Below are 26701 nucleotides of genomic sequence, written 5' to 3'. Positions count from 1 at the left end.
ACCATATGATTGACAAAGCTTTGCACTAAAAGACTACAATCCATGACTCTTGAAAAAATATACGATAAAATATTAAAATTTACGTTTTCTGAAACAATATTTTTTAATAAATAAAGAAAAAACACGGCTATTGAAAAAGTATTCTTTAAAAAATCTAAAACGGCAACTTGTAACTGTCAGTCGTTAGGTTGTTGACCAGAAAATATATTTTCCTATATTTCTTAACCTTTTGTGACGTTTTTCCTGGCGTTGATGAGTAATCAATGAGTCACTTACCACCTAACAAATATATAGATTATTAAAATAGTTACAACACGAACCTTATAAGTGACTGAGCTTTGGAGAAAGGCTTAATTAAAATAGCGAATGTAAGAACCAGGTTTCCAGCTGGACTGTACAGTCATGATGAATGGTTTTATTTTGAAAACAATATTCTTTTAACATTTTTAAACTGCGACTTGTAGCAGTCAAACGACTAGAAAGGATATTTTCTGATATTTCGAAAACTTTCAAAACGTTTTACCTGGCCCTTGATTATCAATTACTTAGTCACTCATCACCTAATTATATATCATTGAAATAGTAACAACAAGAACCACACGATTGACTGAGGTTTAGAGAAACACTTAACTAAAATAGTGAATGTATGAACCAGGCAATTAGCTGTACTGTACTGTAATGGCGAATGTTTCGATCTTGCAAAAAATATTCTTTGAAAAATTTTAAACAGATACTGTTGCTCACTGGAATGGACATTTTCTTATATGTCGAATATTTCTAGGACTTTTTGCATGGCCACTGATAATCAATCATTCAGTCACTCATCACCTAACAAAGGTATAGATATAGATTATTGCAATAGCAACAACCAGAACCATATGAGTGACTGAGCTTTAGAGAAAGAGCTAAATAAAATAGCGAATGTAAAAAACCTGGCAACCAGCTGGATTGTACTGTAATAGCGAATGTTTCAGTAAGTCAATCACCACCTAACAAATGTATAGATATAGATTAATGAAACAGTTACAACGACAATAATCATATGAGTGACTGAGCCTTGGAGAAAGGGTTAAATAAATAGCGCATGTAGGAGCCAGGTTTCCAGCTGGACTGTACAATAATGGCAAATGGGTTAATTTTGAAAAAAAAAAAATCAAAATTTTTAAACATCGACTTGTAGCAGTCAACCGGATATCTGATCTTTTCTTACATTTCGAACACTTCCAGTACGTTTTACCTGGCCGTTGGTTATGAATTAGTTAGTCACTCATCACCAATATAAAGGTATACAAATAAATTATGGAAATAGTAACAACAAGAACCATACGATTGGCTGAGGTTTGGAGAAGCACTTACCTAAAATAGTGAATGTATGAACCAGGCAATTAGCTGTACTGTACTGTAATGGCGAATGTTTCAATCTTGAAAAAAAAATATTCTCAGAAAAATCTTAAACAGCGACTTTTGTTCACTGGAAAGAATATTTTCTTTTATGTTGAGTATTTCCAGGACGTTTTGTCTGGGACTGATGATCTATCATTTAGTGACTCATCACCTAACAAATATATAAATATAGTTTATGGAAATAGCAACAACAAGAACCATATGGATGGCTAAGTTTAGAGAGAAAGGGTTAAATAAAATAGGGAATGTAAGAACCAGTTAAACAACTGGACTGTATTGTAATCGCAAATGTTTCTTAAGGCTAGATCAAACGTAATGTCACAGCACCTGCGGAATGATATTTTCAAAAGTCTAAAATCCACGACTCTTGAGAAAATCTAAAGGTTAAAAATCACGTTTCTTGTAACAATAGTCTTTAATAAATAAAGAAAAAAATTACGGATCTTAAAAAAATATTCTTTAACAGGAGAGGATGTTAACTAGAAAGGATCTTTTCAGATATTATGAAGACTTCCAGAACTTTGATGATGAATAATTCAGCCATTAATCACTTAAAATATGTATAGATATATTATTAAAAAATAGTGACAACAAGAACCATATGATTGACTTAGCTTTACAACAAAAAAATTAATTAAAATAGCCAATGTAAGAAACAGGCTGGACTGTACTATGGCTGGACTGTACTGTTATGGCGAATGTTTTTGAACTAAATAAAGGTTCGATCGAGCATAATATCAAATAAACTGCAAACTAAAAAGCTTGAAGAATGATTATTTCCTCTAGCGAAAACAGGAAGCGACTTGGTTTCTTAGAAAATTATTGGAAAAACAACATACAACTACCAAAGTCAAAGAAATGATCGAATTTATTTTATAGGAACTTGCAAAATAGCCAATACAGAAACCAGTTAATCAACTGGACTTTAATGAAATTGCTAATATTAGAACTACAAATTCGATCAAACAAATTATTGACTAGGACATAGCACTTACAAGAACCAGATCTAATGGATTTTTATAGAAGCGGTTTAATAATTTAGCCAATACAGTAACCAGGTAAGCTGGACTGGACTACTACATCAATATATTGAGTATTTGAATTTAAAATTCGATGAAACAAATTATTAATTTTGAATAGCAACTACAAGAACCAAATAAATATATGTATGTGCCGCACCAAATGGGTGGAACTAAAGAGCCGACTATGAACTAAACTAATAAATGAACTATGGAAGGGCCTAATACTAATTAATAAATCATTAATTAATAAATCACCAAATGCGTGGAACTAAAGAGTCGACTATGAACTAAATTAATAAATGAACTATGGAAGGGTCTAATACTAATTAATAAATCATTAAAAGTACGCCATAGGGCGGTCGCCCATTTAAAGAAAAATTCCTGCACCACGAATTTATAAATTAGAAAATTTTATAACGGCATCTACATATCAAACTCTCTGAGAAAGATAAATTGCTAGGTCTACTTTTATGCGGATTATTTTTTTTTTTAATTTTGAAACAGTTGTCTGAAAATGATAAATTGCTAGGTCTACTTTGGGGCGGAATATTTAAATATTAAGCCAAAGCTATGAGGGCTGATTCTACCATTCCTCGATATTGAGTTGCTTAAATAGAAATTTTTATTTTCAAAAATTTAGTTTGCACATACACAGGTAGACAAATTTATATCGATCGAAGAATTTTTCAAATGTGAAGATTAGGCCAATGAACTAAAAAGACCTCTCTGCATTATGGATTTAAATATCCATGACCACTCTTTATGTTATATATTTATAAATGTGATTTAGCGCGATAGTCATGGCTATATTGGTAACTATTTAACCGCAAGGTAATAAATAATAAATCGGAGTGATTAGTTTAAATTAAATTATAAATTGGTTATTGGAAATTTCCAAATGAAATATTATTGAATTGCGGTTAGTGCAAAAAATATTTATAACAATTTTGGAAAATACGTTTACTCTTGATAACATATTTCTAATATCAATAACTAATTTTCTTTATAAAAAACAATGCAATTTGCAACACAATATCTAGCTATATAAACTACGATCAGTACTGAAATTCTTCAGACACAAAACGGTAGTTCTCCTGTTAAGACAATCAACGTTGTAATTTTAAAAGAAAAATAAATCCAAAATGAATTTCTTGCATATATTTGCGGTGGTGGCCCTCATCTTGGCCTTAGCTACTGGTCAAATTGAGGCCAAACGCGGAAAGGGAGGTAGCCACAAAGGCGATTACATTAGAGGTGGAGTAAGTTGAAGGACTCTAAAGGATGATTTTGCAAAATTGATTTTGAAATTTAATTATTTTTATTCTTTCCAAATAGAGTCATGTGGCCGGTAAAGCTGTTGAAGGTCTTGGCCCTGCCATTGTTGACAAAATTGGAGGTTAAGATGTAGTCAAAGTAATTGACAATAATACGAATTTTTGTCATTGAAGAAAAGTATAAAAATACAAATTTCAATTAAATTTTTCAAATTCCATAACTGAAGCAAGAATTTTTGTAATTGAAGAAAGAAAAATAAAAGTTTAAAATTAAAGAAAATTGTTTTTGTGTTATATATTCCAAATTCCCTAATAAACACATTATAAGATTTAAAATATTGTACCTATGATCCCTTTGGGAATGAAGAAACAAAGCCAGACAAAGAAGCACCTGGTCTAAAGCGGGATTTTTCTGTTTGAAAAAAACCTTATGTGTTGAAAAAATAATATTTGAACTTTTCGTGAACATATTGGAATATATGAGTATAATAATAAGGTGATGAACTATTCCATAAACATAGATTCCCACAAACCTTCCCGCTGGGAAAAGGGAGACTTTTCTCATACCAATGAGTGCAGACCGATTCATAGTTAGTTTAGTTAGTTTAGAATATCTGCACTTCAAATATACATTTGGATGGACCATTTTAGTTTTAACCAATGCTGCCAAGTATTAATTGTTGGTACAGAGAGCATAAAGAAGGTTGTAGGACTTGTAAAAACTTCCGTGATAATGTATAAAATACTATAACGCCATATATTCTGCAATTTTTAAATTTATTTAAATTTGGATGAGTTGTCTAAGAAAGAAAGAAAATAATAAACTAAGAAATAAATAGTTTAGCCTAATTTTGGGAGATAATTAAAATGTAATCAATGCTGATTTAATGGTTTTAAAGATATTATTAGTCTGAAAATAAAATAAATTAGGGGGATTTGCGGATTTTTTTACATTTTACTTTACATTATCTCTTTAAAATGGTAGTACACCTTTCACGTGCACATATTTTAAAAAATGCCCATCAAGTTCAGTTGCTTGTCTTCTTTTACTTTCCTAAATTGAAGATCGAATGGGTGAGTAGGTTATTTGTAGGGAAACCATGCAATAGTTGCCAATTTGAATAGCTGCCCAGTTCAGATATTGTTAACTCTGTGATTTGCAATCCTAGACACGAACTATCCAGTGGCAAGTATTTTCATCCTATCTAAGGCACATACCTGTTATTAAATATTCTCACCATAGTTAACAAATGTTCGAGGAATTGCTGTTAGAGGTCGCAAGGGTTGAATTTGGTTTTATTAAAACTCCATCAAAGATTTAGATGCCTTAAGATTGGAAAACTAGAAAAAACAGCCTACTCTGAAAAAACGAAAGAAAAGAAAAACAAACTCCTCTAATGTTGGCGAACCCCGCAAACGTTTTAAGGACCATGATCTGCGAATCTGCACTTGAAATCTTGGCACTCTTTATAGGGAAGGTACAGTCTTCGCATTGGCAGACGTACTTGAAAAGTACAAGGCCGATATTACTGCCATACAGGAAATACGATGGATTGGGAAAGGTGTCACAACAACACCTAAAGGTGACGCACTGTATTATAGCTGCCATGACGTAAAGCATGAGTTTGGTTGCGGATTCGTAGTTAGTCGGAGACTAAAACCATCTGGTATCCAGCTTCACTCCAGTGAATGAAAGACTTGCTGCAATTCGAATAAAAGCTATATTCTTCAACATCAGCTTTATTTGCGCTAATGCTCCCACTGAAGAAAAGGACGAACAGACCAAAGATATATTTTACGAGCGCTTAGAAGAAACATATGACCGTTGCCATGCCCATGACATTAAAATCATTCTAGGCGATTTTAATGCCAAAATTGGAAAGGAGAATATCTTTGGCCCAACAGTCGGGAAATTCAGTCTCCACAGTGAAACATCTGACAATGGTATGAGGCTGATAGACTTTGCAGCTGCCAAAAACATGGTAGTTAGCAGTACCAGATTTGATCATCTCGATATTCATAAGGGCACCTGGCTGTCTCCAGATCAGAAAACAAGAAATCAAATTGATCATGTTGTGATAGATGGAAGACATTCATCGGACCACTACCTTGATGCAGCAAAGGTACGCACCCGCTTAAACGTAGCAAACAAAGTACGAACAGACACAACACGAAAGTTAGACATCGGTAAGCTGCCATCACAACAGATAGCCACAGCATATTCCACTCAGCTAGCCCAATTGCTTAATCAAAGCACTCCTCATCCCGATAACATATCAGCGCAATGGCAAAGCATTGCCCACTCCATGCAAACAGCCTCAAGATCCATACTTGGATACCAGAGACCTCCACCAAGGAATCCATGTTGTGATCAGTAGTGTCGTGCTGCCAACGAAGAGAAAAATGCGGCATATAGGGCTACATTACAATCCGTAGCAACGCGTAGCGCACGAGAGAGATACAGGGAGAAAAGGAGAGAGGAGAAACGTCTTTTCCGCAGAAAAAAGAGAGAGATGGAAAAGCGGGAGTGCGAAAAAAATCGAAATGTACAGGAGCCAGAATGAAGTCCGAAAATTCTACCAAAGAGTCAAGCATCAAACTGATGGCTTTGGTACAGGTACATCCTGCTGTAGAGACCAACAAGGTAATTTGGTAACTGATACAGATAGTGTACTCAGGATATGGAAAGAACATTTTTCAAAACTGTTGGTATCCAATAGCAGCGAAGACGACGAAGATATCACAGTCCCAATCTCAGAAGATGGTATTGAATGTATACCGCCCAGCCAAGATGAGGTAAAGACAGCAATAAATCGGCTGAAGAATAATAAGGCAGCAGGAGCCGATGGCTTACCAGCCGAGCTGTTCAAAACCGGAGGCGACATGCTGATAAGGTGTATTCATTAGCTAGTTAGCACCATCTGGCAGGAAGAACGAGTACCCGACGATTGGAACCTGAGTATCCTGTGCCCCGTCCACAAGAAGGGAGATAAGACTCTTTGCTCTAACTATAGGGGCATAAGTCTACTCCCTATTGCCTACAAGATAGTGTCAGGGATATTGTGCGAACGACTAAAGCCTATGGCCAACGAAATAATTAGACCATACCAATGCGTCTTTAGACCTGGCAAGTCCACCATTGACCAGATATTTACCCTGCGGCAAATCCTGGAAATGACCCAACAGATGCAGATCGACACCTACCACCTTTTTGTCGATTATAAAGCAGCCTTCAACAGCCCGCTGCGTTCAAAGGTATTCCAAGCCATGTCTGAATTTGGTATCCCCGCAAAGCTCATCCGGCTTTGTAAAATGAATTTTACTGACACGAGTTCCTCAGTTAAAATAGGAAAGAACCTCTTCGAAGAGTTTGGTACCAAAACAGGTTTCAGACAAGGAGACAGCCTTTCGTGTGATCTCTTCAACATCCTGCTGGAAAAGGTTATATGAGAGGCAAACGTCAAAAGAAGTGGCACAATCTACACCAATAGTCACATGTTACTTGCTTATGCTGTTGATATAGACATCATAGGCCGATCAGTAAAAGAAGTAACTGATACCTTTATGAAGGTCGAAGGGCAATCTGCTAAAGTGGGTCTGGCGGTAAACGGTGAGAAGACCAAGTTGTTGGTGTCGACGCGCAATGCGTCCATTGAGCTCGGACCGACTGTGGAAGTTGGTTCCTATAATATTGAGGTAGTAAAAGACTTCGTCTACCTCGGCACCTCCGTAAACACAACAAACGACATCAGTTGTGAAATAAAAAGAAAAATTGTATTGGCCAACAGATGCTACTTTGGTTTAAGTAAACAGTTTAAAAACAAAGCCACATCTCGTCAAACAAAAATAACGCTCTACAAAACACTGATACTACCCGTGCTAATGTATGGCTCCGAAGCCTGGGTACTTGCGCAATCAGACATGGCAGTGCTTGGTGTGTTTGAGAGAAAAATTCTTCGAAAGATCTACGGACCAATCTGCGTTGACGGTGAATATCGACGTCGCATGAACCACGAGCTGTATCTGCTATACAACGACATCAATATTGTTAAACGTATCGAAATGCAGCGATTGCGTTGGCTAGGCCATATCATAAGAATGAGTGATGATGAACCCGCTAAAAAGGCGTATAAATACGGACCGCTTGGCGGTGCACACAGAATTGGCAGGCCAAGGAATAGATGGCGCAAACAAGTGGATGATGAGATGAAAAGGCGCGGTATTCCAGAGTGCAAAGCAACAAATAGAGAGGAATGGAGATCTCTTCTTAGTTCGGCCTATAGAACAAATGTTCTGTAATGGGCCAGTAAGTAAGTAAATTTTACTTTACATTATCTCTTTGAAATGGTAGAACACCTTTCACGTGCACATATTTTAAAAAATACCCATCAAGTTCAGTTGCTTGTCTTCTTTTAATTTCCTAAATTGAAGATCGAATGAGTGAGTAGGTTATTTGTAGGGTAATCATGGAATAGTTGCCAATTTGAATAGTTGCCCAGTTCAAATATTGGTAACTCAGTGGTTTGCAATCCTAGACACGAACAATCCAGTGGCAAGTATTCTCATCGTATCTAAGACACATACCTGTTAATAAATATTCCCACCATAGTTAACAAATGTTCGAGGAATTGCTGTTAGACGTCGCAAGGTTTGAATTTGGTTTTATTAAAACTCGGTAGATATGACGTATGTAGTTTTACGATCTTCAGACCTGCAACTCTAGGATACATTTTAATAGAAGTAGAATCGAACTTCTCGATAATGTAGCTGCTGGGAAGGAAAAATTACTAGGTTATGGAGAAAATTTGTAACTAGGAGGCTGTAATTATTGTTTGGGAATTGAAATATTTTTGTGCAAAAAAGATTTCTTATAGAGAATTATTCGTTATAACGGAGTTCGTTATAGTGAAGTTCATAATGCAACAAAGAAAATGTTCAATTACATCTGTAGATTAATGGATTTATAAGTAAAGAAATTTGAAATTTCTGTCTATTGCTTTCATTATATTATTCCAAGATCTTGTGTTGACTTTCATCCCACGAATGAAGAACCCCTGTGAAGCGTGTTGTTGTTAGCAGATGAAACCATACTAATAAATATTTGTATCCTACTCCTTACACCAAATTCCTTAATTAACATTAGAAAATTAAGTGTTTGATAGAAAAACCCTTCTTCACATAACAAAAAAACCCTTCTTCAAAAATTGAAATAAATTGGGAACACCATCACACCTCATATTGTAAATCTAAAGAACGATAACTCCCAAAAAAAATACAGCACCGGGTAGTTAAAATATTCATAAATTTTATTTTTTATCTAATATTTATGTAAACGAATTATTAAAGATAAAGAAATGGTTATCTGGTAAGCACAAGCTTAAAGCAAAGATATATAACATAACAACATGGGATATTTCCATTGCTACTATACATCGACAGATGGCGTTGAGGTTCTAACATAATATCAATTTACAATATGATGACATGAATTGATGTTATATTTGTTGTTGTTGCCGTCGTGTTCTGCAAAGATGTATAACATAACAAGATAAGACATTTCCATTGCTACTATACATCGGCAGATGGTGCTGGTGGTCTAACATAATGCGAAGTTACAATATTGTGACATGAATTATGTTATATTTAACATAGTTCACATTGGTGTACGCTTTTGTTTCTGTTAATTGTATGTTATACATAAACGCCCTCTATGGTGTAATAGTAAAATTGAACTGCATTACATCTTTCCATGTCTATGCTTAAATGGAAAAAGTTTAGTCTAAAAAAAAATAGTTTAAAAAATCTTTATTAACTAATCCAAAGGAAATATTTTAATTATCTTACGCCCTCGGCCAGATTATTAACAAGAAGGGCCATCATAAATGCCAAGGATATGGTGAAGAATAATGCGAATTTCATGATGTAGCTATTACGAAGAAGTATTCAATACTGTGATCCAAAATGTAGTTTGAAATCGCTTTTAAATAATGAAATTAGAGTGCGGTAGAAAAATATTTTAAAATGATTGGCAATTAATTTTAAATAAATAGTTGTGGTTTTTGTCGACTAATTAAAAAAAGTTAATGAGTAAACTACTTTTGTAATGGCAAAAAACCCAGGTTAAGAACAGTATGACCTTCAAAAAATTTCTTAAGTTTGTTCTACTATTTTAAGTAACATATTTTATTTCGATGGAAAATGTTTCAAGGGTTATAGACTAAGTCTGCCATCCATTGTGCATGATGTCCAATCTTTACCATTGTACGTCTTTGTATTTATTTATTCCCCCCAAAAGTATGCTAAAATATTATCTTTTCAAGCAAATGTTAAATTCAAATAAAGATGGTCATATTAACTAAATCCCTCTACAATGAAAAATCCACGTTTATTAGGAAAATGTTGCTTGGAATAATATTCTTCAAAAAATCCACGTTTATTGGGAAGATGTTGCTTGAAAAAATATAGTTTAAAAAATCCACGTTTATTGGGAAGATGTTGCTTGGAAAAATATTCTTTAAAAAATCCACGTTTATTGGGAAGATGTTGCTTGAAAAAATATTCTTTAAAAAATCCACGTTTATTGGGAATCACTTCTTACTATTCCCAGTTGAATAGCAGGCAGAGAGCTTTCCACCTTTATGAACAACCCCATCCCCCCTACACCCAATCTTAAGAAAGAAAAAAAATTTGTTTTATTTTTCACTTGATTTTATTTTTTTCTTGAAGTATTAGAGGAAGAAGAAAAATATTACATCTAAAACTTTTCTATTTTCCTTCAAGCAGCTTAGCAGCGATGGCACCGCCCGTACCCTCAAGAGCTTTGCCACCAACATGGGTCTGTTGTGAAAAAGAAATTTACATTTAAACATTTATTTTATTTTTCTAAATTTTAACTTCAACTTACCGCAGCTTGGACATAAGGATTGCGTTTTTTGCCACCTCTCTTGGCCTCACATTGAGTCATGGTTAGGGCCAGGACAATGGCAATTATTGTGAAAATATATTGAAAATTCATATTGGAACTTTAACGATTGTCGGTCGACTGGACGAGTATGTGACAGTGTTTGATGGAACCTTCAAGATTTGTGGGGGTATTTATATGGTTTCAATTTCCACGAGTTGGGGCAATTGTAAAATGTAGGTATTAAGAACTAGTTGGTGATTAATCTTCGTGTTTAATTAATCATCGTTAAATGTAGTCGCTATTAATTCCAATAATAAATTTGCTGTGGTTATCGAAGAACTAATTATGTCATTGGCAATTCATTAAATCATTTTCATAATTAATAGAAATTTACCACAACATGTTTGCCTATATAAACGCCGTGTTATGCTCGGAATCCTCAGACTACAATTAACAGTCCTCCGGTTACGGCAAGCCAACTTCTGAAAACAACAAAATACAATCAAAGATGAATTTCTTGCACATTTTCGCTGTGGTGGCCCTTATCTTGGCCTTGGCTACTGGTCAAATTGAGGCCAGGGGAGGTAGACGCGGTGGCGGCGGTAGAGGTGGCAACAAAGGCGAATTCATTAGAGGAGGAGTAAGTTAACTGCAGAAACATTTAAATGTTAAGATTGCAAATAAAATTATTTTTTACCCTTTCATTAAATATAGGCTCATGTGGCTGGTAAGGCGGTTGAAGGTATCGGTGCAGCCGTTGTTGACAAAATTGGATAAATCTTTACTAATCTGTTCAAATTACATAAAATTGCTGAAGAATTTGACAGATCAATAAAAGAAAATTTGTTTTCGAGAATTTATAGATAATATTTGCAATTGTTTTTTTTTTTGTTAACATTCCAGAACGCACAGGGTTTGCTGGACAAAATTTTGTCCTCTTTGGTTATTTGGATTTATAGTAGGAGCATATTTTTTCTTCGGCCTTAAAAGGGGACTTGCCAGGGCAGGTATTTGGCCTACTATGTCCCGATATATAGTTTAAGAACCAACATTATTAGATCGCTTAATGACACTATCTTTTATTTTATAATAATATTTATAATATTTATTTATTCTTTCCAATTCCAAGTCCGAAGACCTCACTTAAGAAATTGACAAAACAACAGGATATTTAACTTAACAGAAGAAAAAAACTAATCAGAAGAGTAGGATAGAATCGGCTGAGACTTAAACATAATTATTGCCTCTGTATTTCAATTTTAATAATTCTTTAAAAAAATCCACGTTTATTGGTCTGATGTTTCCTCAAAGTAATTCTTTAAAAAAATCCACGTTTATTGGTCTGATGTTTCCTCAAAGTAATTCTTTAAAAAATCCACGTTTATTGGTCTGATGTTCCCTCAAAATAATTCTTTAAAAAATCCACGCTTATTGGTCTGATGTTCCCTCAAAATAATTCTTTAAAAAATCCACGTTTATTGGTCTGATGTTCCCTCAAAATAATTCTTTAAAAAATCCACGTTTATTGGTCTGATGTTCCCTCAAAATAATTCTTTAAAAAATCCACGTTTATTGGTCTGATGTTCCCTCAAAATAATTCTTTAAAAAATCCACGTTTATTGGTCTGATGTTCCCTCAAAATAATTCTTTAAAAAATCCACGTTTATTGGTCTGATGTTCCCTCAAAATAATTCTTTAAAAAATCCACGTTTATTGGTCTGATGTTCCCTCAAAATAATTCTTTAAAAAATCCACGTTTATTGGTCTGATGTTCCCTCAAAATAATTCTTTAAAAAATCCACGTTTATTGGTCTGATGTTCCCTCAAAATAATTCTTTAAAAAATCCACGTTTATTGGTCTGATGTTCCCTCAAAATAATTCTTTAAAAAATCCACGTTTATTGGTCTGATGTTCCCTCAAAATAATTCTTTAAAAAATCCACGTTTATTGGTCTGATGTTCCCTCAAAATAATTCTTTAAAAAATCCACGTTTATTGGTCTGATGTTCCCTCAAAATAATTCTTTAAAAAATCAACGTTTATTGGTCTGATGTTCCCTCAAAATAATTCTTTAAAAAATCCACGTTTATTGGTCTGATGTTCCCTCAAAATAATTCTTTAAAAAATCCACGTTTATTGGTCTGATGTTCCCTCAAAATAATTCTTTAAAAAATCCACATTTATTGGTCTGATGTTCCCTCAAAATAATTCTTTAAAAAATCCACGCTTATTGGTCCGATGTTCCCTCAAGATAATTCTATAAAAAAATCCACGCTTATTGGTCCGATGTTCCCTCAAAATAATTCTATAAAAAAATCCACGCTTATTGGTCCGATGTTCCCTCAAAATAATTCTATAAAAAAATCCACGCTTATTGGTCCGATGTTCCCTCAAAATAATTCTATAAAAAATCCACGCTTATTGGTCCGATGTTCCCTCAAAATAATTCTATAAAAAATCCACGCTTATTGGTCCGATGTTCCCTCAAAATAATTCTATAAAAAAATCCACGCTTATTGGTCCGATGTTCCCTCAAAATAAATCTATAAAAAAATCCACGCTTATTGGTCCGATGTTCCCTCAAAATAATTCTATAAAAAAATCCACGCTTATTGGTCCGATGTTCCCTCAAAATAATTCTTTAAAAAATCCACGTTTATTGGTCTGATGTTCCCACAAAATAATTCTTTAAAAAATCCACGTTTATTGGTCTGATGTTCCCTGAAAATAATTCTTTAAAAAATCCACGTTTATTGGTCTGATGTTCCCTGAAAATAATTCTTTAAAAAATCCACGTTTATTGGTCTGATGTTCCCACAAAATAATTCTTTAAAAAATCCACGTTTATTGGTCTGATGTTCCCACAAAATAATTCTTTAAAAAATCCACGTTTATTGGTCTGATGTTCCCTCAAAATAATTCTTTAAAAAATCCACGTTTATTGGTCTGATGTTCCCTCAAAATAATTCTTTAAAAAATCCACGTTTATTGGTCTGATGTTCCCTCAAAATAATTCTTTAAAAAATCCACGTTTATTGGTCTGATGTTCCCTCAAAATAATTCTTTAAAAAATCCAGGTTTATTGGTACGATGTACCCTCAAAATAATTCTTTAAAAAAATCCACGTTTATTGGTCTGATGTTCCCTCAAAAAAATTCTTTAAAAAATCCACGTTTATTGGTCTGATGTTCCCTCAAAATAATTCTTTAAAAAATCCACGTTTATTGGTCTGATGTTCCCTCAAAATAATTCTTTAATAATCCACGTTTATTGGTCTGATGTTCCCTCAAAATAATTCTTTAAAAAATCCACGTTTATTGGTCTGATGTTCTCTCAAAATAATTCTTTAAAAAATCCACGTTTATTGGTCTGATGTTCCCTCAAAATAATTCTTTAAAAAATCCACGTTTATTGGTCTGATGTTCCCTCAAAATAATTCTTTAAAAAATCCACGTTTATTGGTCTGATGTTCCCTCAAAATAATTCTTTAAAAAATCCACGTTTATTGGTCTGATGTTTCCTCAAAATAATTCTTAAAAAAATTCACGTTTATTGGTCTGATGTTCCCTCAAAATAATGCTTTAAAAAATCCACGTTTATTGGTCTGATGTTCCCTCAAAATAATTCTTTAAAAAATACGCGTTTATTGGGACGATGTTGCTTGAAATAAAACTATAGATCCCTATATCTGAGTAGACGTGTGTTTTTTATCGTAGCTGATCGCTTTCTTTATTTTGCTACTTTCTTTGTTTACAAACTAAACAAACTGATATATTCAGAAAGGAAGCTGTTGAAGTTATCAAAAAAGTGGTGGTGCATGAATTTAAATAGAAATTCTTCATTTTTTTGTGCCACACTGAAATTGTCATTTGTTGCATAATTGACTCTGCGGCTGTTGTTGCTGTTCTTCTGTTATTGCAGAAATTTTCCTTATTTTTTGTTGTTGTTGCTTTGCTGTGTTAAAATGCCGGCTACTAAAGCTATCAAGTGCAGAGTTTGCTGTCAATCTTTAACAAAGTCACAATCTAGGGTATCATGCAAAGCTTGCAATGTCTGGTTTCATGCTTCCTGTGCGAATATTGACGAGAAAAATCTAAGTGTATTGAGGACTGTCAAGGAGTTTGCATATATTTGTGCTTTATGCTTGCCAAATCTTAACAGCAATAACAACAATAACGACAACAACAGGGCTGATAATAACGACGTCATTGGGAAGATAAACAGCCTAACTACAAAACTTGATAGGTTTATGCTGAACTACCAGGCTGAGCAGAATCGTCTTACAACGGTGTTAAATGACATTAAGCAGGAAGGTACTTCTTTTGTGGCTGAGATGAGAGCAGACATTGGTAGATGTAATGACAATGTCCGTCGTGTTGAAGCTTCAACTTCGGCTAAATTTGTAGAAGGAAGAAGAAGGAAGATTGATTGAAGGGTTGCCAGAGGGTATAGACGATCTAGAAGCGCCTGTTATTGCTCTGGGCACATTTTACAATATACATTTTACAAATTACTTACTTACTTAGCTGGCCCATTACAGAACATTTGTTCTATAGGCCGAACTAAGAAAAGATCTCCAATTCTCTCTATTTGTTGCTTCGCTTTCTGGAATACCGCGCCTTTTCATCTCATCATCCACTTGTTTGCGCCATCTATTCCTTGGCCTGCCAATTCTGCGTGCATCGCCAAGCGGTCCGTGTTTATACACCTTTTTAGCGGGGTCATCATCGCTCATTCTTATGATATGGCCTAGCCAACGCAATCGCTGCATCTCGATACGTTTAACAATATTGATGTCGTTGTACAGCAGATACAGCTCGTGGTTCATGCGACGTCGATATTCACCGTCAACGCAGATTGGTCCGTAGATCTTTCGAAGAATTTTTCTCTCAAACACACAAAGCACTGCCATGTCTGCTTGCGCAGGTACCCAGGCTTCGGAGCCATACATCAGCAGTGTTTTGTAGAGCGTTATTTTTGTTTGACGAGATGTGGCTTTGTTTTTAAACTGCTTACTTAAACCAAAGTAGCATCTGTTGGCCAATACAATTCTTCTTTTTATTGCACAACTGATGTCGTTTGTTGTGTTTACGGAGGTGCCGAGGTAGACGAAGTCTTTTACTACCTCAATATTATAGGAACCAACTTTCACAGTCGGTCCGAGCTCAATGGACGCATTGCGCGTCGACACCATCAACTTGGTCTTCTCACCGTTTACCGCCAGACCCACTTTAGCAGATTCTCCTTCGACCTTTATAAAGGTATCAGTTACTTCTTTTACTGATCGACCCATGATGTCTATATCATCAGCATAAGCAAGTAACATGTGACTATTGGTGTAGATTGTGCCACTTCTTCTGACGTTTGCCTCTCGTATAACCTTTTCCAGCAGGATGTTAAAGAGATTACACGAAAGGCTGTCTCCTTGTCTGAAACCTCTTTTGGTACCAAACTCTTCGGAGAGGTTCTTTCCTATTTTAACTGAGGACCTCGTGTCAGTTAAAGTCATTTTGCAAAGCCGGATGAGCTTTGCGGGGATACCAAATTCAGACATGGCTTGGAATACCTTTGAACGCAGTGGGCTGTCGAAGGCTGCTTTATAATCGACAAAAAGGTGGTAGGTGTCGATCTGCATCTCTTGGGTCTTCTCCAGGATTTGCCGCAGGGTAAATATCTGGTCAATGGTGGACTTGCCAGGTCTAAAGCCGCATTGGTATGGTCCAATTATCTCGTTGACCATAGGCTTTAGTTGTTCGCACAATATCCCTGACACGATCTTGTAGGCAATAGGGAGTAGACTTACCCCTATAGTTAGATCAAACAGTCTTATCTCCCTTCTTGTGGACGGGGCACAGGATACTCAGGTTCCAATCGTCGGGTACTCGTTCTTCTTGCCAGATGGTGATAACTAGCTGATGAATACACCTTATCAGCGTGTCGCCTCCGGTTTTGAACAGCTCGGCTGGTAAGCCATCGGCTCCTGCTGCCTTATTATTCTTCAGCCGATTTATTGTTGTCTTTACCTTATCTTGGCTGGGCGGTATACATTCAATACCATCTTCTGGGATTGTCGTCTTCGCTGCTATTGGATACCAACAGTTTTGAAAAATGTTCCTTCCATATCCTGAGTACACTATCTGTATCAGTTACCAAATTACCTTGCTGGTCTCTACAGGAGGATGTGCCTGTACCAAAGTTTGATGCTTGACTCTTTGGTAGAATTTTCGGACTTCATTCTGGCTCCTGTACATCTCGATTTTTTCACACTCCCGCTTTTCCATCTCTCTCTTTTTCCGCAGGAAAAAGACGTTACTCCTTTTCTCCCTGTATCTCTCTCGTGCGCTACGCGTTGCTACGGATTGTAAAGTAGCCCTATATGCCGCATTTTTCTCTTCGGTGGCAGCACGACACTCCTGATCATACCATGGATTCCTTGGTGGAGGCCTATGGTATCCAAGTATGGATTTTGCGGCTTTTTGCATGGAGTGGGCAATGCTTTGCCATTGCTCTGATATGTTATCGGGATGAGGAGTGCTTTGATTAAGCAATTGGGCTAGTTGAGTGGAATATGCTGTGGCTATCTGTTGTGATTGCAGCTTACCGATGTCTAACTTTCGTGTTGTGTCTGTTCGTACTTTGTTTGCTACGTTTAAGCGGGTGCGTACCTTTGCTTCAACAAGGTAGTGGTCCGAATCAATGTTTGCGCCTCGGAACGATCGTACATCCAACACATCCATAAATCACGTATGTTACATAAATCGGAAAAAAAAACAAATTCTTATAAAATTTAACAAAGTATCTAAACGCGACCTACTGATGAGGGAGTATTTTAAAACTCGTAACCTTAAAGTCTCTGACTTATTGGGTACCCAGGGTGTTTGTCTAACTAGTCGAGTTTATCTTAACGGCCATTTCTCTCCTGCCGCTGCACTTTTGAACTTTGTGTGCAAGAAACTTTATCGTTTAAAGATGGTGTTAAAGTTCAAAATCTTGAATTCTGATATTCTTAAGGCATGGCTAAGGTTTCCTGATGGCAAAGAAGACACTTATAGCGCCAGTCAATGTGATGCTTTGCTTCATGATGTTGAAGGTGGAGATGTTTGAACTTTTTTTCTCCTTTTTATATAATTAATTACATTTTGCTTGATTCTTCTGAATATTCTTTTTTACCTTATTCTTTTGTAAAAGTATTTTTGATCTCAATATGCTGTTGATCAGCTGCCTTAAAGTTGTATATGTTTTTATGATGTGTAGAAAGTTAAGAAATATATTTTTTTTTTCATTGTTTATATACTTGGTTCCCCGCCATTACTTATTTTTTACTTTTGATGTCTTTTGACACTAATTTTGGGCCTGTGATAAGCAGCAATGTTTACATAAACTCGGTTCTTAGCACATGCCATGGCAAATTGAATATCGCACATTTAAATTGCAGAAGTATAATGCCTTCAAATAACTCTATTAAATATTGTGAGCTAAAGTCGATTCTATGTGACTCTTCTTTAAATATTTTTGCACTTTCTGAGACATGGCTGAGGCCAGATCGTATGGTTGATATTCCAGGTTATAAACTTGTGAGGAATGACAGGATTGGAACTCGGGGTGGTGGTGTTGCTATTTATGTTGTTAGTTCTATCAGATACAAAATTGTTTTCAAATTATCTAGATTGGGCAAATGTGAATCACTTTTTATTGAGCTTTCGGCCGGTAACTCAAAGGTATTGTTTGTTGTTGTTTATCTGCCTCCTCCTGGTGATTTTTCTTTCTTTGAGGATCAACATTCAGATATTTTCATGAGGTATTCGAAATGAACAGGCTAAAAATAGATATACTTGGTGTCTGCGAAACATGGTGGACTGGATGTGGAGAGTTTAAATCCCACAATGCAAAAATATATATTACTCTGGAAATCGGGATGACATCCATAGGAAAGGTGTCGCTGTAATTGTTGGCAATAGCATAATCCCCTATGTAGCTGGATGTGTTCACATGTCTGATAGAACTATGATGTTAAAAATTATGGCAAAACCACTAAATCTTAACATAATCCAATCATATGCTCCTACATGCGATTCAAGCAACGAAGATGTAGAACAATTTTATAGCGAAATTGAGCAACTGATAAAAATGACGAAGTCCCACGAGATTACTATAATCCAAGTTGACTTCAATGCAAAAGTTGGGTGTGAGGAAGTAACTGGTACTACTGGAATGTATAGACTTGGCATAAGAAATGAAAGAGGCGATAGACTTGTTCAATTCTGCCAAGAATACAAAATGAAAATATCAAACACAACTTTCTGCCTTCATCCAAGGCGACTGTACACGTGGATATCCCCACAGGACAACCGAGGTAATATCGTAAGAAACCAAATTGATTACATCCTTATAAACAATAGATATTATTCCTGCATAACAAAATGTTCTACATTTCCTGGGGCCGATGTACCATCAGACCATAATCTTTTAATGTGCAACATTCGCATCAAACTTTCTTCCACCCGTAAAACATAAACGAGAGCAACTGAACAACTCAATGATCCTATAACCAAGAACGTAGTGAGAGAAACCTTAAACAATAATCTCAATGACATCGACTATGAAAACCTAAACAGTTTATGGGAAAACATAAAAAAGGTGATCAATTTCAGTACAAAGAATCTTCCTGCAACAAGGCAAAATAGAAAAACGGAAGAATGGATGACAGATGATATAAGAGAACTCCGCAATGAAAGGAGAAAATACAAAAACAAGAACTATGAAGTCTATTGGGAACTAAATCAAGAGATCGGAACAGCAACACGTGCTGCAAAGACTGCACACATAAATCGTCAGTGTCAAGAAATAGAAGTTCTGCAAGCATTACATGATGACTATAATCTCCATAAGAAATTAAAGGAAGTGTCAGGTGTATATCGTAGAACACTACCAGGAATTTTATTCGACGACAACAACAAAGCTGTGTTTGACATCTTAGGAAGGAGAAGACATGGCAAAATTACATAAAAGAGTTATATACAGATAATGAAAGGTCGACATACAACATTCACTCAATGCAAATTGATTCAACTGGAAGCCCAATAAGCGAAGAGGAAGTGAAAGTTGCAATCAAAGCATTAAAAGATAAGAAAGCAACGGGACCGGATGAAATCCCTTCAGAAGTACAAAAATTAATAGATGACAACAATATCCGCATTTTAACCGTTTTGTTCAACAATATCTATAATACAGGCATATATCCCAATGACTGGCTTCTGTCAACATTTATCGCCATACCGAAAAAAATAATGCACGAAGATCTAACGAATTGAGGCTAATAAGCCTAATGTCTCATGCACTTAAAATTTTCCTTCGAATCATACATACAAGGATCTATCCGAAATGCGAGAAATATATGGGAGCAACACAATTTGGGTTTAAAGAAGGAATGGGTACAAGAGAAGCACTCTTAAGTATACAAGTATTAATTCAAAAATGCAGGGATATGCAAAAAGACGTATTTTTATGTTTTGTGGACTACGAAAAAGCTTTTGACACAGTCCAACATGACAAGCTTATCGAAATTCTTAAATCAATAGGAATTGATGGAAAGGAGTTAAGATGTATACAAAGCTTATATTGGCATCAGGTTGCAAATATAAAAATTGATGGAGAGACGACGGATAAAATTCCCATATCAAAAGGAGTAAGACAAGGCTGCATTTTATCGCCACTATTATTTAATATCTACGCAGAAAGGATATTCAGAGAGTCGGTCAATAAAGAAAAAACTGGTGTCAGAATTGACGGAGAACTAAATAACAACATACGCTATGCCGACGATACCACACTACTATCAAACAGTATGTCTGGCTTACAAAAATTAATAGATAAGCTAAGTCAATGTAGTGAAGAATATGGCTTGAGAATAAACACGAAAAAGACCAAATATATAATTGTCAGCAGGAAAAACTCACACATAACCAACACATCATTGTTGATAAACAACGCTGAAATTGAACGCGTAAACAAATTTAAATATCTTGGAGTATTGCTTAATGAAGAATGGAGTACATCAACTGACATAAAATGCCGCATAGAACAGGCCAGAAGTGCTTTCCTCAAATACAATAAAGTCCTAACAAGCCATGATATAGCCCTTCCTACAAAACTGCGCTTTATTTAATGCTACGTTTGGTCCGTGTTGCTGTACGCAGCTGAAACATGGACAATAAAATCTGTGGATGAGAAAAAACTAGAGGTTTTTGAAATATGGTTATATAGAAGAACACTCAAGATTCCATGGACTGCTCGTACAACAAACGAAGATATTTTAAGAAGAATGAATGCTGATAGACAACTTCTGAAAATTATCCGAAGAAGAAAAACAGGGTACCTCGGCCACCTAATGAGGAACAACAAATACAAAATTCCACAAGCCATCCTCAAAGGAACTATTGAGGGTAAACGAACCAGAGGGAGACGAGAAACTTCATGGTTACGGAATATACCAGACTGGACACATATCTCTGATGAAAGAAATCTATTAAATGCTGCAAAATGTAGACAACTTACCATTACAGAATGAATATTATAAATTATATATTGTAATGAAAGAACAAAAAAATGTATGATAGCTAATATCCGAACACGGATTTGCAAATAAAGAAGAAGATTCGAATCTAGTGATAGTTGGTGACTTTAACTGTAACCTGTTCGATTTCCATAAATCTGCATATGTTCGTTCTTGTTGCTTCCGGTTGAATCTGTCAATATTACACAATTCCAAGCCTACTCACTTGGATGTGTCGCATGGTTCAACTTCTCTGATAGATTTTGTTTTAGATCTATATATCTGATTATATTTTAGACTTAATAAATTCCATTATCACCTCTTCCGTCTTTCCTTTACAGTGGAAAAAATCACGCATTGTTCCAATACCGAAAGGTAATGTTGTTAACAGCTACGACGATTTCAGACCTTTTCCAATTCTCCCTGTGTTGTCTAAAGTGTGTGAGCACATTATGAAGGATCAAATAATGTTACATGTAAGCAGGTATATGTATAATGGTCCGTTTGCCTTTCGTAGAAATCACAGTACAACGGGTTCATTACTCTATATGACTGATATGATTAGAAGTAATTCTAATGCTAACATTAACACTATAGTTGTATCCTTAGACCTTACTAAAGCATTTGATTTTGTTTCTTACCACGTATTGATTCGTAAACTTAGAAATGAGTTTAATTTTTCCGTTAATGCTTGGAAGCTAATGATGTCTTACTTGCGTGATAGATCGCAATTTGTGTACTATAATGTAGAGTATTCTACGTTGCTTTCCCGAACATGTGGTGTTCCCCAAGGGTCTATACTGGGACCCTTGTGGTTCGTTCTTTATGTTAACAGCATTGCTGATTGCTTTAATGATGCACATTGCACACCGTTGTTGTTTGCGGATGATGTTTTCCTGGTTTTCCGCGATGCTAGAGCGTCTGTTGGTACCTTCGAGAATGAAATAAATTGTTGTCTTGGTCGATTTAGTCAATGGTGCTCTGAAAATGCTCTTTTGATCAACCCAGGGAAGACAAAAGCAATTAAGTTTGGCTTTGGAAGTCAAGCTAATGACTTCAATATTTTTCTAGATCAGAATCGGATCAGCTTCGTAGGTTCCCATAAAATCCTTGGAGTTATTATAGATGATAAGCTTTCATTCGAATTTCACATTGACTCTATTCAGCGGAAAGTCTTTAGTACCATTCGCAGATTGTATTCTATTAATGTATACCTTCCTCCGTGGGTCAAACAAAGACTAGCTTCAGCTCTACTCATGCCTTGTATCAATTATGGCTTAGAAGTGGTTTCTGGTACGATAGAACGAAATTTTCTGAGGCTGAGACGTATTGTCAACTCTGTTGCCCGGTTTGTCTTTGGTGTGAGTCGTCGTGAACATATATCTAGTTATGTTGAGAGTTTTTTGGGTGTTGATTTCGAGAAATTTGTCAATTGTATGTTGTTGTGCACTTTTCACAAAATAATTAAGACTGGTACACCCGCTTCATTGGCTAATATGTTTAGCTTTATTTTTCAACGAGTAATACACAACTTTTTATACCTAGAATATACAGCATAACTGCAGCATAAAATACATCCCTGGTCCAACAGACAACAGAAACATGAGAATGATAATAAACAGAACAGAAAACATATGTTATGCCTACAAAGCAAACCAAACAATAAACAGAATATTTTCAAACGTCAAAACATCTATAGAAAAAGAACAACAACACAATGTAGTCTACGAAATAGAATGTATGGGAAACGATAAACAAATCTGCGATCTTGTATACATTGGCACAACAAAACGAGCACTGCAAACGAGAATGGGAGAACACAAAACTGACATTGAAAAGGGAACACAAAAAACGGCGCTAGCACAACATATTTCAAAAACAGGACACCAAGCAGATTTTGAAAACGTCAAAATTCTGGATAAGGAAAATAAAGACAATAAAAGATACACAATAGAAAGTTTACGCATACATCAAAAAATAGACAGAACAATGAACCTCAAAGAGGATACGAACAACATAAGTGTCAGCTACAGAATTGCAATATAGGAGCCTGTGATACTAGTTTTTTTAAGTCGTTTTTTTATATTAATTAAAGAATTGTATTTTTAAATAATTCTATTTTGTGCATTGACAAAAACTCCATGTAAATATTATCCAATATATTGTAAGTTGGTTACATTTATCATGAAGATTTGATTTAATGAAATGTTTTAATTAAATAGACGCATCTCCTGAAGATGTCAACAAGTAATTGACGAAACGTCGGGATAAATGAAATAAAAATAATTTTTATTTACTAAACTTAGGTCTACAAGCTTAAAAAAACACAACAAAACAACTCTACTTTTGAAAAGTCGTTCTTAATACGCGTTGCAAGATTATGGAATTATTTACCTCTTGATCTGAGAGTTTTTTTTCACATTCCAATAATGCTTTTCGGCTTAAAGTGCTGAATCATATTACTTCTCAACCTGAAATATAGACTTGCTCACAATGTTTGTGCTCATTGCTTGCTTTTCTTTTGTCTTCCATGACGTTTGCTATGTAACAATTTACCCGCTTTTTATTCTATGAAAGTCTATTAAATGACTTCTATTGTGTTTGGTTGGAATATTGAAACTCGACATGTAACTTGCTTGTTGTACCGTAATAATGTTTGCTGCTTATTGGCCACTTGTTAGCTATACTTTTTTTCTCTTTCTTGATTTTTATTGTTTAATGGCTGGGGAGCCAATTATGTCAACACGCATAAAGAATTGGATTTTATAATTATTTCTACTCGGAATTTAATATTTTGTTAATAGTATTTATTGGCCTTGAAGGTTTTTGTATTAGTATATGGATTCAATAAATAAAATAAAAAAAAAATATTCTTAAAAAATCCACGTTTATTGGGATGATGTTTCTTGAAAAAGTATTCTTCAAAAAATCCATATTTATTGGGAAGATGTTGCTTGAAAAAGTATTCTTTAGAAAATCCACGTTTATTGGGAAGATGTTGCTTAAAAAATATTCTTTAAAATATTCACGTTTATTGGGAAGATGTTGCTTCAAAAAGTATTCTTAAAAAATCCATGTTTATTGAGAAGATGTTGCTTGAAAAAATATTCTTCAAAAATTCCAAGATGTTGCTTGAAAAAATATTCTTAAAAAATCCACGTTTATTGGGAAGATGTTGCTTCAAAAAGTATTCTTTAGAAAATCCACGTTTATTGGGAAGATGTTTCTTGAAAAAGTATTCTTCAAAAAATCCATATTTATTGGGAAGATGTTGCTTGAAAAAATATTATTTAAAAAATTCACGTTTATTGGGCAGATGTTTGTTTTCCTTCAAACTGAGCTTTGCCACCAACACGGGCCTGTTGTGAAACAGAAATTTACATTTAAACATTTATGTTATTTATTTAAATTTTATCTTCAACTTACGGCAGTTTGGGAATAAGGATTGCGTTTTTTGCCACCTCTGTTGGCCTCACATTGGGTCATGGTTAGGGCCAGGACAACGGCAATTATTGCGAAAATATATTGAAAATTCATATTGGAATTTTAACGGCTGTCTGTCGTCTAGGCAAGCAGAATGTGTGGCAGTGTTTGATGAAACGTTCAAGATTTGTTGGGGTATTTAAATGGTTTTAATTTCCACGAGTTGTTTTAATTGCAAAAAATAGTTATTTAGAGTTGGTGATTAATCTTCGTGTTTAATTAATCATCGCTAAATGTAGTCGCTATTAATTCCAATAATAAATTTGCTGTGGTTATCGAAGAACTAATTATGTCATTGGCAATTCATTAAATCATTTTCATAATTATTAGAAATTTACCACAACATGTTTGCCTATATAAACTCCGTGTTATGCTCGGAATCCTCAGACTACAATTAACAGTCCTCCGGTTACGGCAAGTGAACTTCTTAAAACAACTAAATATAATCAAAGATGAATTTCTTGCACATTTTCGCTGTGGTGGCCCTTATCTTGGCTTTGGCAACTGGTCAAATTGAGGCCAGGGGAGGTAGACGCGGAGGCGGCGGTAGAGGTAGAGGTGGCAACAAAGGCGAATACATTAGAGCAGGAGTAAGTTAACTGCAGAAAGTTTTAAATGTTAAGATTGCAAATAAAATTATTTTTTATCTTTTCATTAAATATAGGCTCATGTGGCTGGTAAGGCGGTTGAAGGTCTGGGTCCTGCCATTGTTGATAAAATTGGATAAATGTTTACTAATCTGTTCAAATTACATAAAATTGCTGAAGAATTTGACAGATCAATAAAAGAAAATTTGTTTTCGAGAATTTTTAGATAATTTTGCAATTGTTTTTTTTTTTTTTTGATAAAATTCCAGAACTCACTGGGTTTGCTGGACAAAATTTTGTCCTCTTTGGTTATTTGGATTTATAGTAGCTGCATAATTTTTCTTCAGTCTTAAAAGGGGACTTGTCAGGGTGAGACACTCTGATAAATAGTTTAAGCACCAATATAATTAGATCATTCAATGGCTCTATCTTTCATTTTCTGAGATTTTTTCAACATTGTTAGAAGGGTGGGATATAAAATTGGCTGAGACTTAAACATAACTATTGTCTCTGAATTGAATTTCAAGAGTTTTCCAAAATCCGTGTCACTTGTTCTTTGTGGATCAATATGCCTGGCCCTTGATTTATATTTTTCAGTTGAAAACATTTATTCCAGTATTGATTAATATTTAAATATTCCGCCCAAAAGTAGACTCAGTAAGTCAAATTTCTCTCAAACAACTCGTTAGATTGAATTGAATGAAATTAAAAATTGAAGAATAGATGGCGCTAGAAATTGTTCCACACTATCAAGAGTCTTTCAGTATCGGATATCTGCATTGAGAATTTATATTTTGCAGAGGTGTTTAATATTTAAATATCCAGTCAAAAGTTATATTTAAAGTGTAAATGGCATTATAATATTTTCCAAATTTCTAATTCTTACTACAGCCATTTTCCCAGGGCATTCATGGTCTCTCAGTCCTTTATTCAGCTCCTTGGTTCAAGAGTCTTTCTGTAGCTGATACTTGCATTGACAATTTATATTTTGCAGAACTGTTTAATATTCATATATCCCATCTGAAATTTTTATTTGAAGTGTAGATGGCTTTATAATATTTTCTACATTTAAAAACTTTTGCTAAAGATATTTCGCCTAGGGTTTCATGGTCGCTAAGTCTTTTACTCAGCTCCTTGGTTCAAGACTCTTTCTGTATCTTATATTTGCATCGACAATTAATATTTTGCAGTATTGTTTAATATTTAAATATCCAATCTGAAGTTTTATTTGAAGTCTAGATGGCGTTATAATATTTTCTAAATTTCAAGTTATTGCTACAGCCATTTTAACTGGGCATTCTTGGTCGCTTTACTCAGCAGCTGATATCTGCATTGACAATTTATATTTGAGAACTGTTTAATATTTAATTATTCAGCCTAAAGTTATATTTAAAGTGTAGATGGCGTAATAATGTTATCTAAATTTCAAAATTTTGTTTGTTTATTTTTTATAAAGTTTTTTTTTTTTATTAATT

General features: G+C 34.8%; 3 long non-coding RNA genes across 3 annotated transcripts in view; 1 reads left to right on the top strand and 2 right to left on the bottom strand.

The window, feature by feature from the left end:
- Window positions 1-26701, top strand: part of LOC141393851 (uncharacterized) — a 394506-nt gene that overhangs the window by 74418 nt on the left and 293387 nt on the right. The window lies entirely within an intron of this gene.
- LOC141392684 (uncharacterized) lies at window positions 10387-10762 on the bottom strand. The gene is made up of 2 exons (XR_012409855.1): window positions 10605-10762; window positions 10387-10537 (listed from the first exon to the last, which is right to left on the bottom strand). It is a non-coding gene; the product is annotated as an uncharacterized lncRNA (long non-coding RNA).
- LOC141392683 (uncharacterized) lies at window positions 23837-24992 on the bottom strand. Its single transcript, XR_012409854.1, has 3 exons — window positions 24978-24992; window positions 24583-24905; window positions 23837-24515 (listed from the first exon to the last, which is right to left on the bottom strand). It is a non-coding gene; the product is annotated as an uncharacterized lncRNA (long non-coding RNA).

Source organism: Musca autumnalis, unplaced genomic scaffold, assembly GCF_047663935.1.
Source record: "Musca autumnalis isolate F117 unplaced genomic scaffold, ASM4766393v1 scaffold_2, whole genome shotgun sequence".
Lineage (NCBI taxonomy): Eukaryota > Metazoa > Arthropoda > Insecta > Diptera > Muscidae > Musca > Musca autumnalis.
Note: the sequence above shows the minus strand (reverse complement) of the source record. Positions and strands in the feature narration are given on the sequence as shown.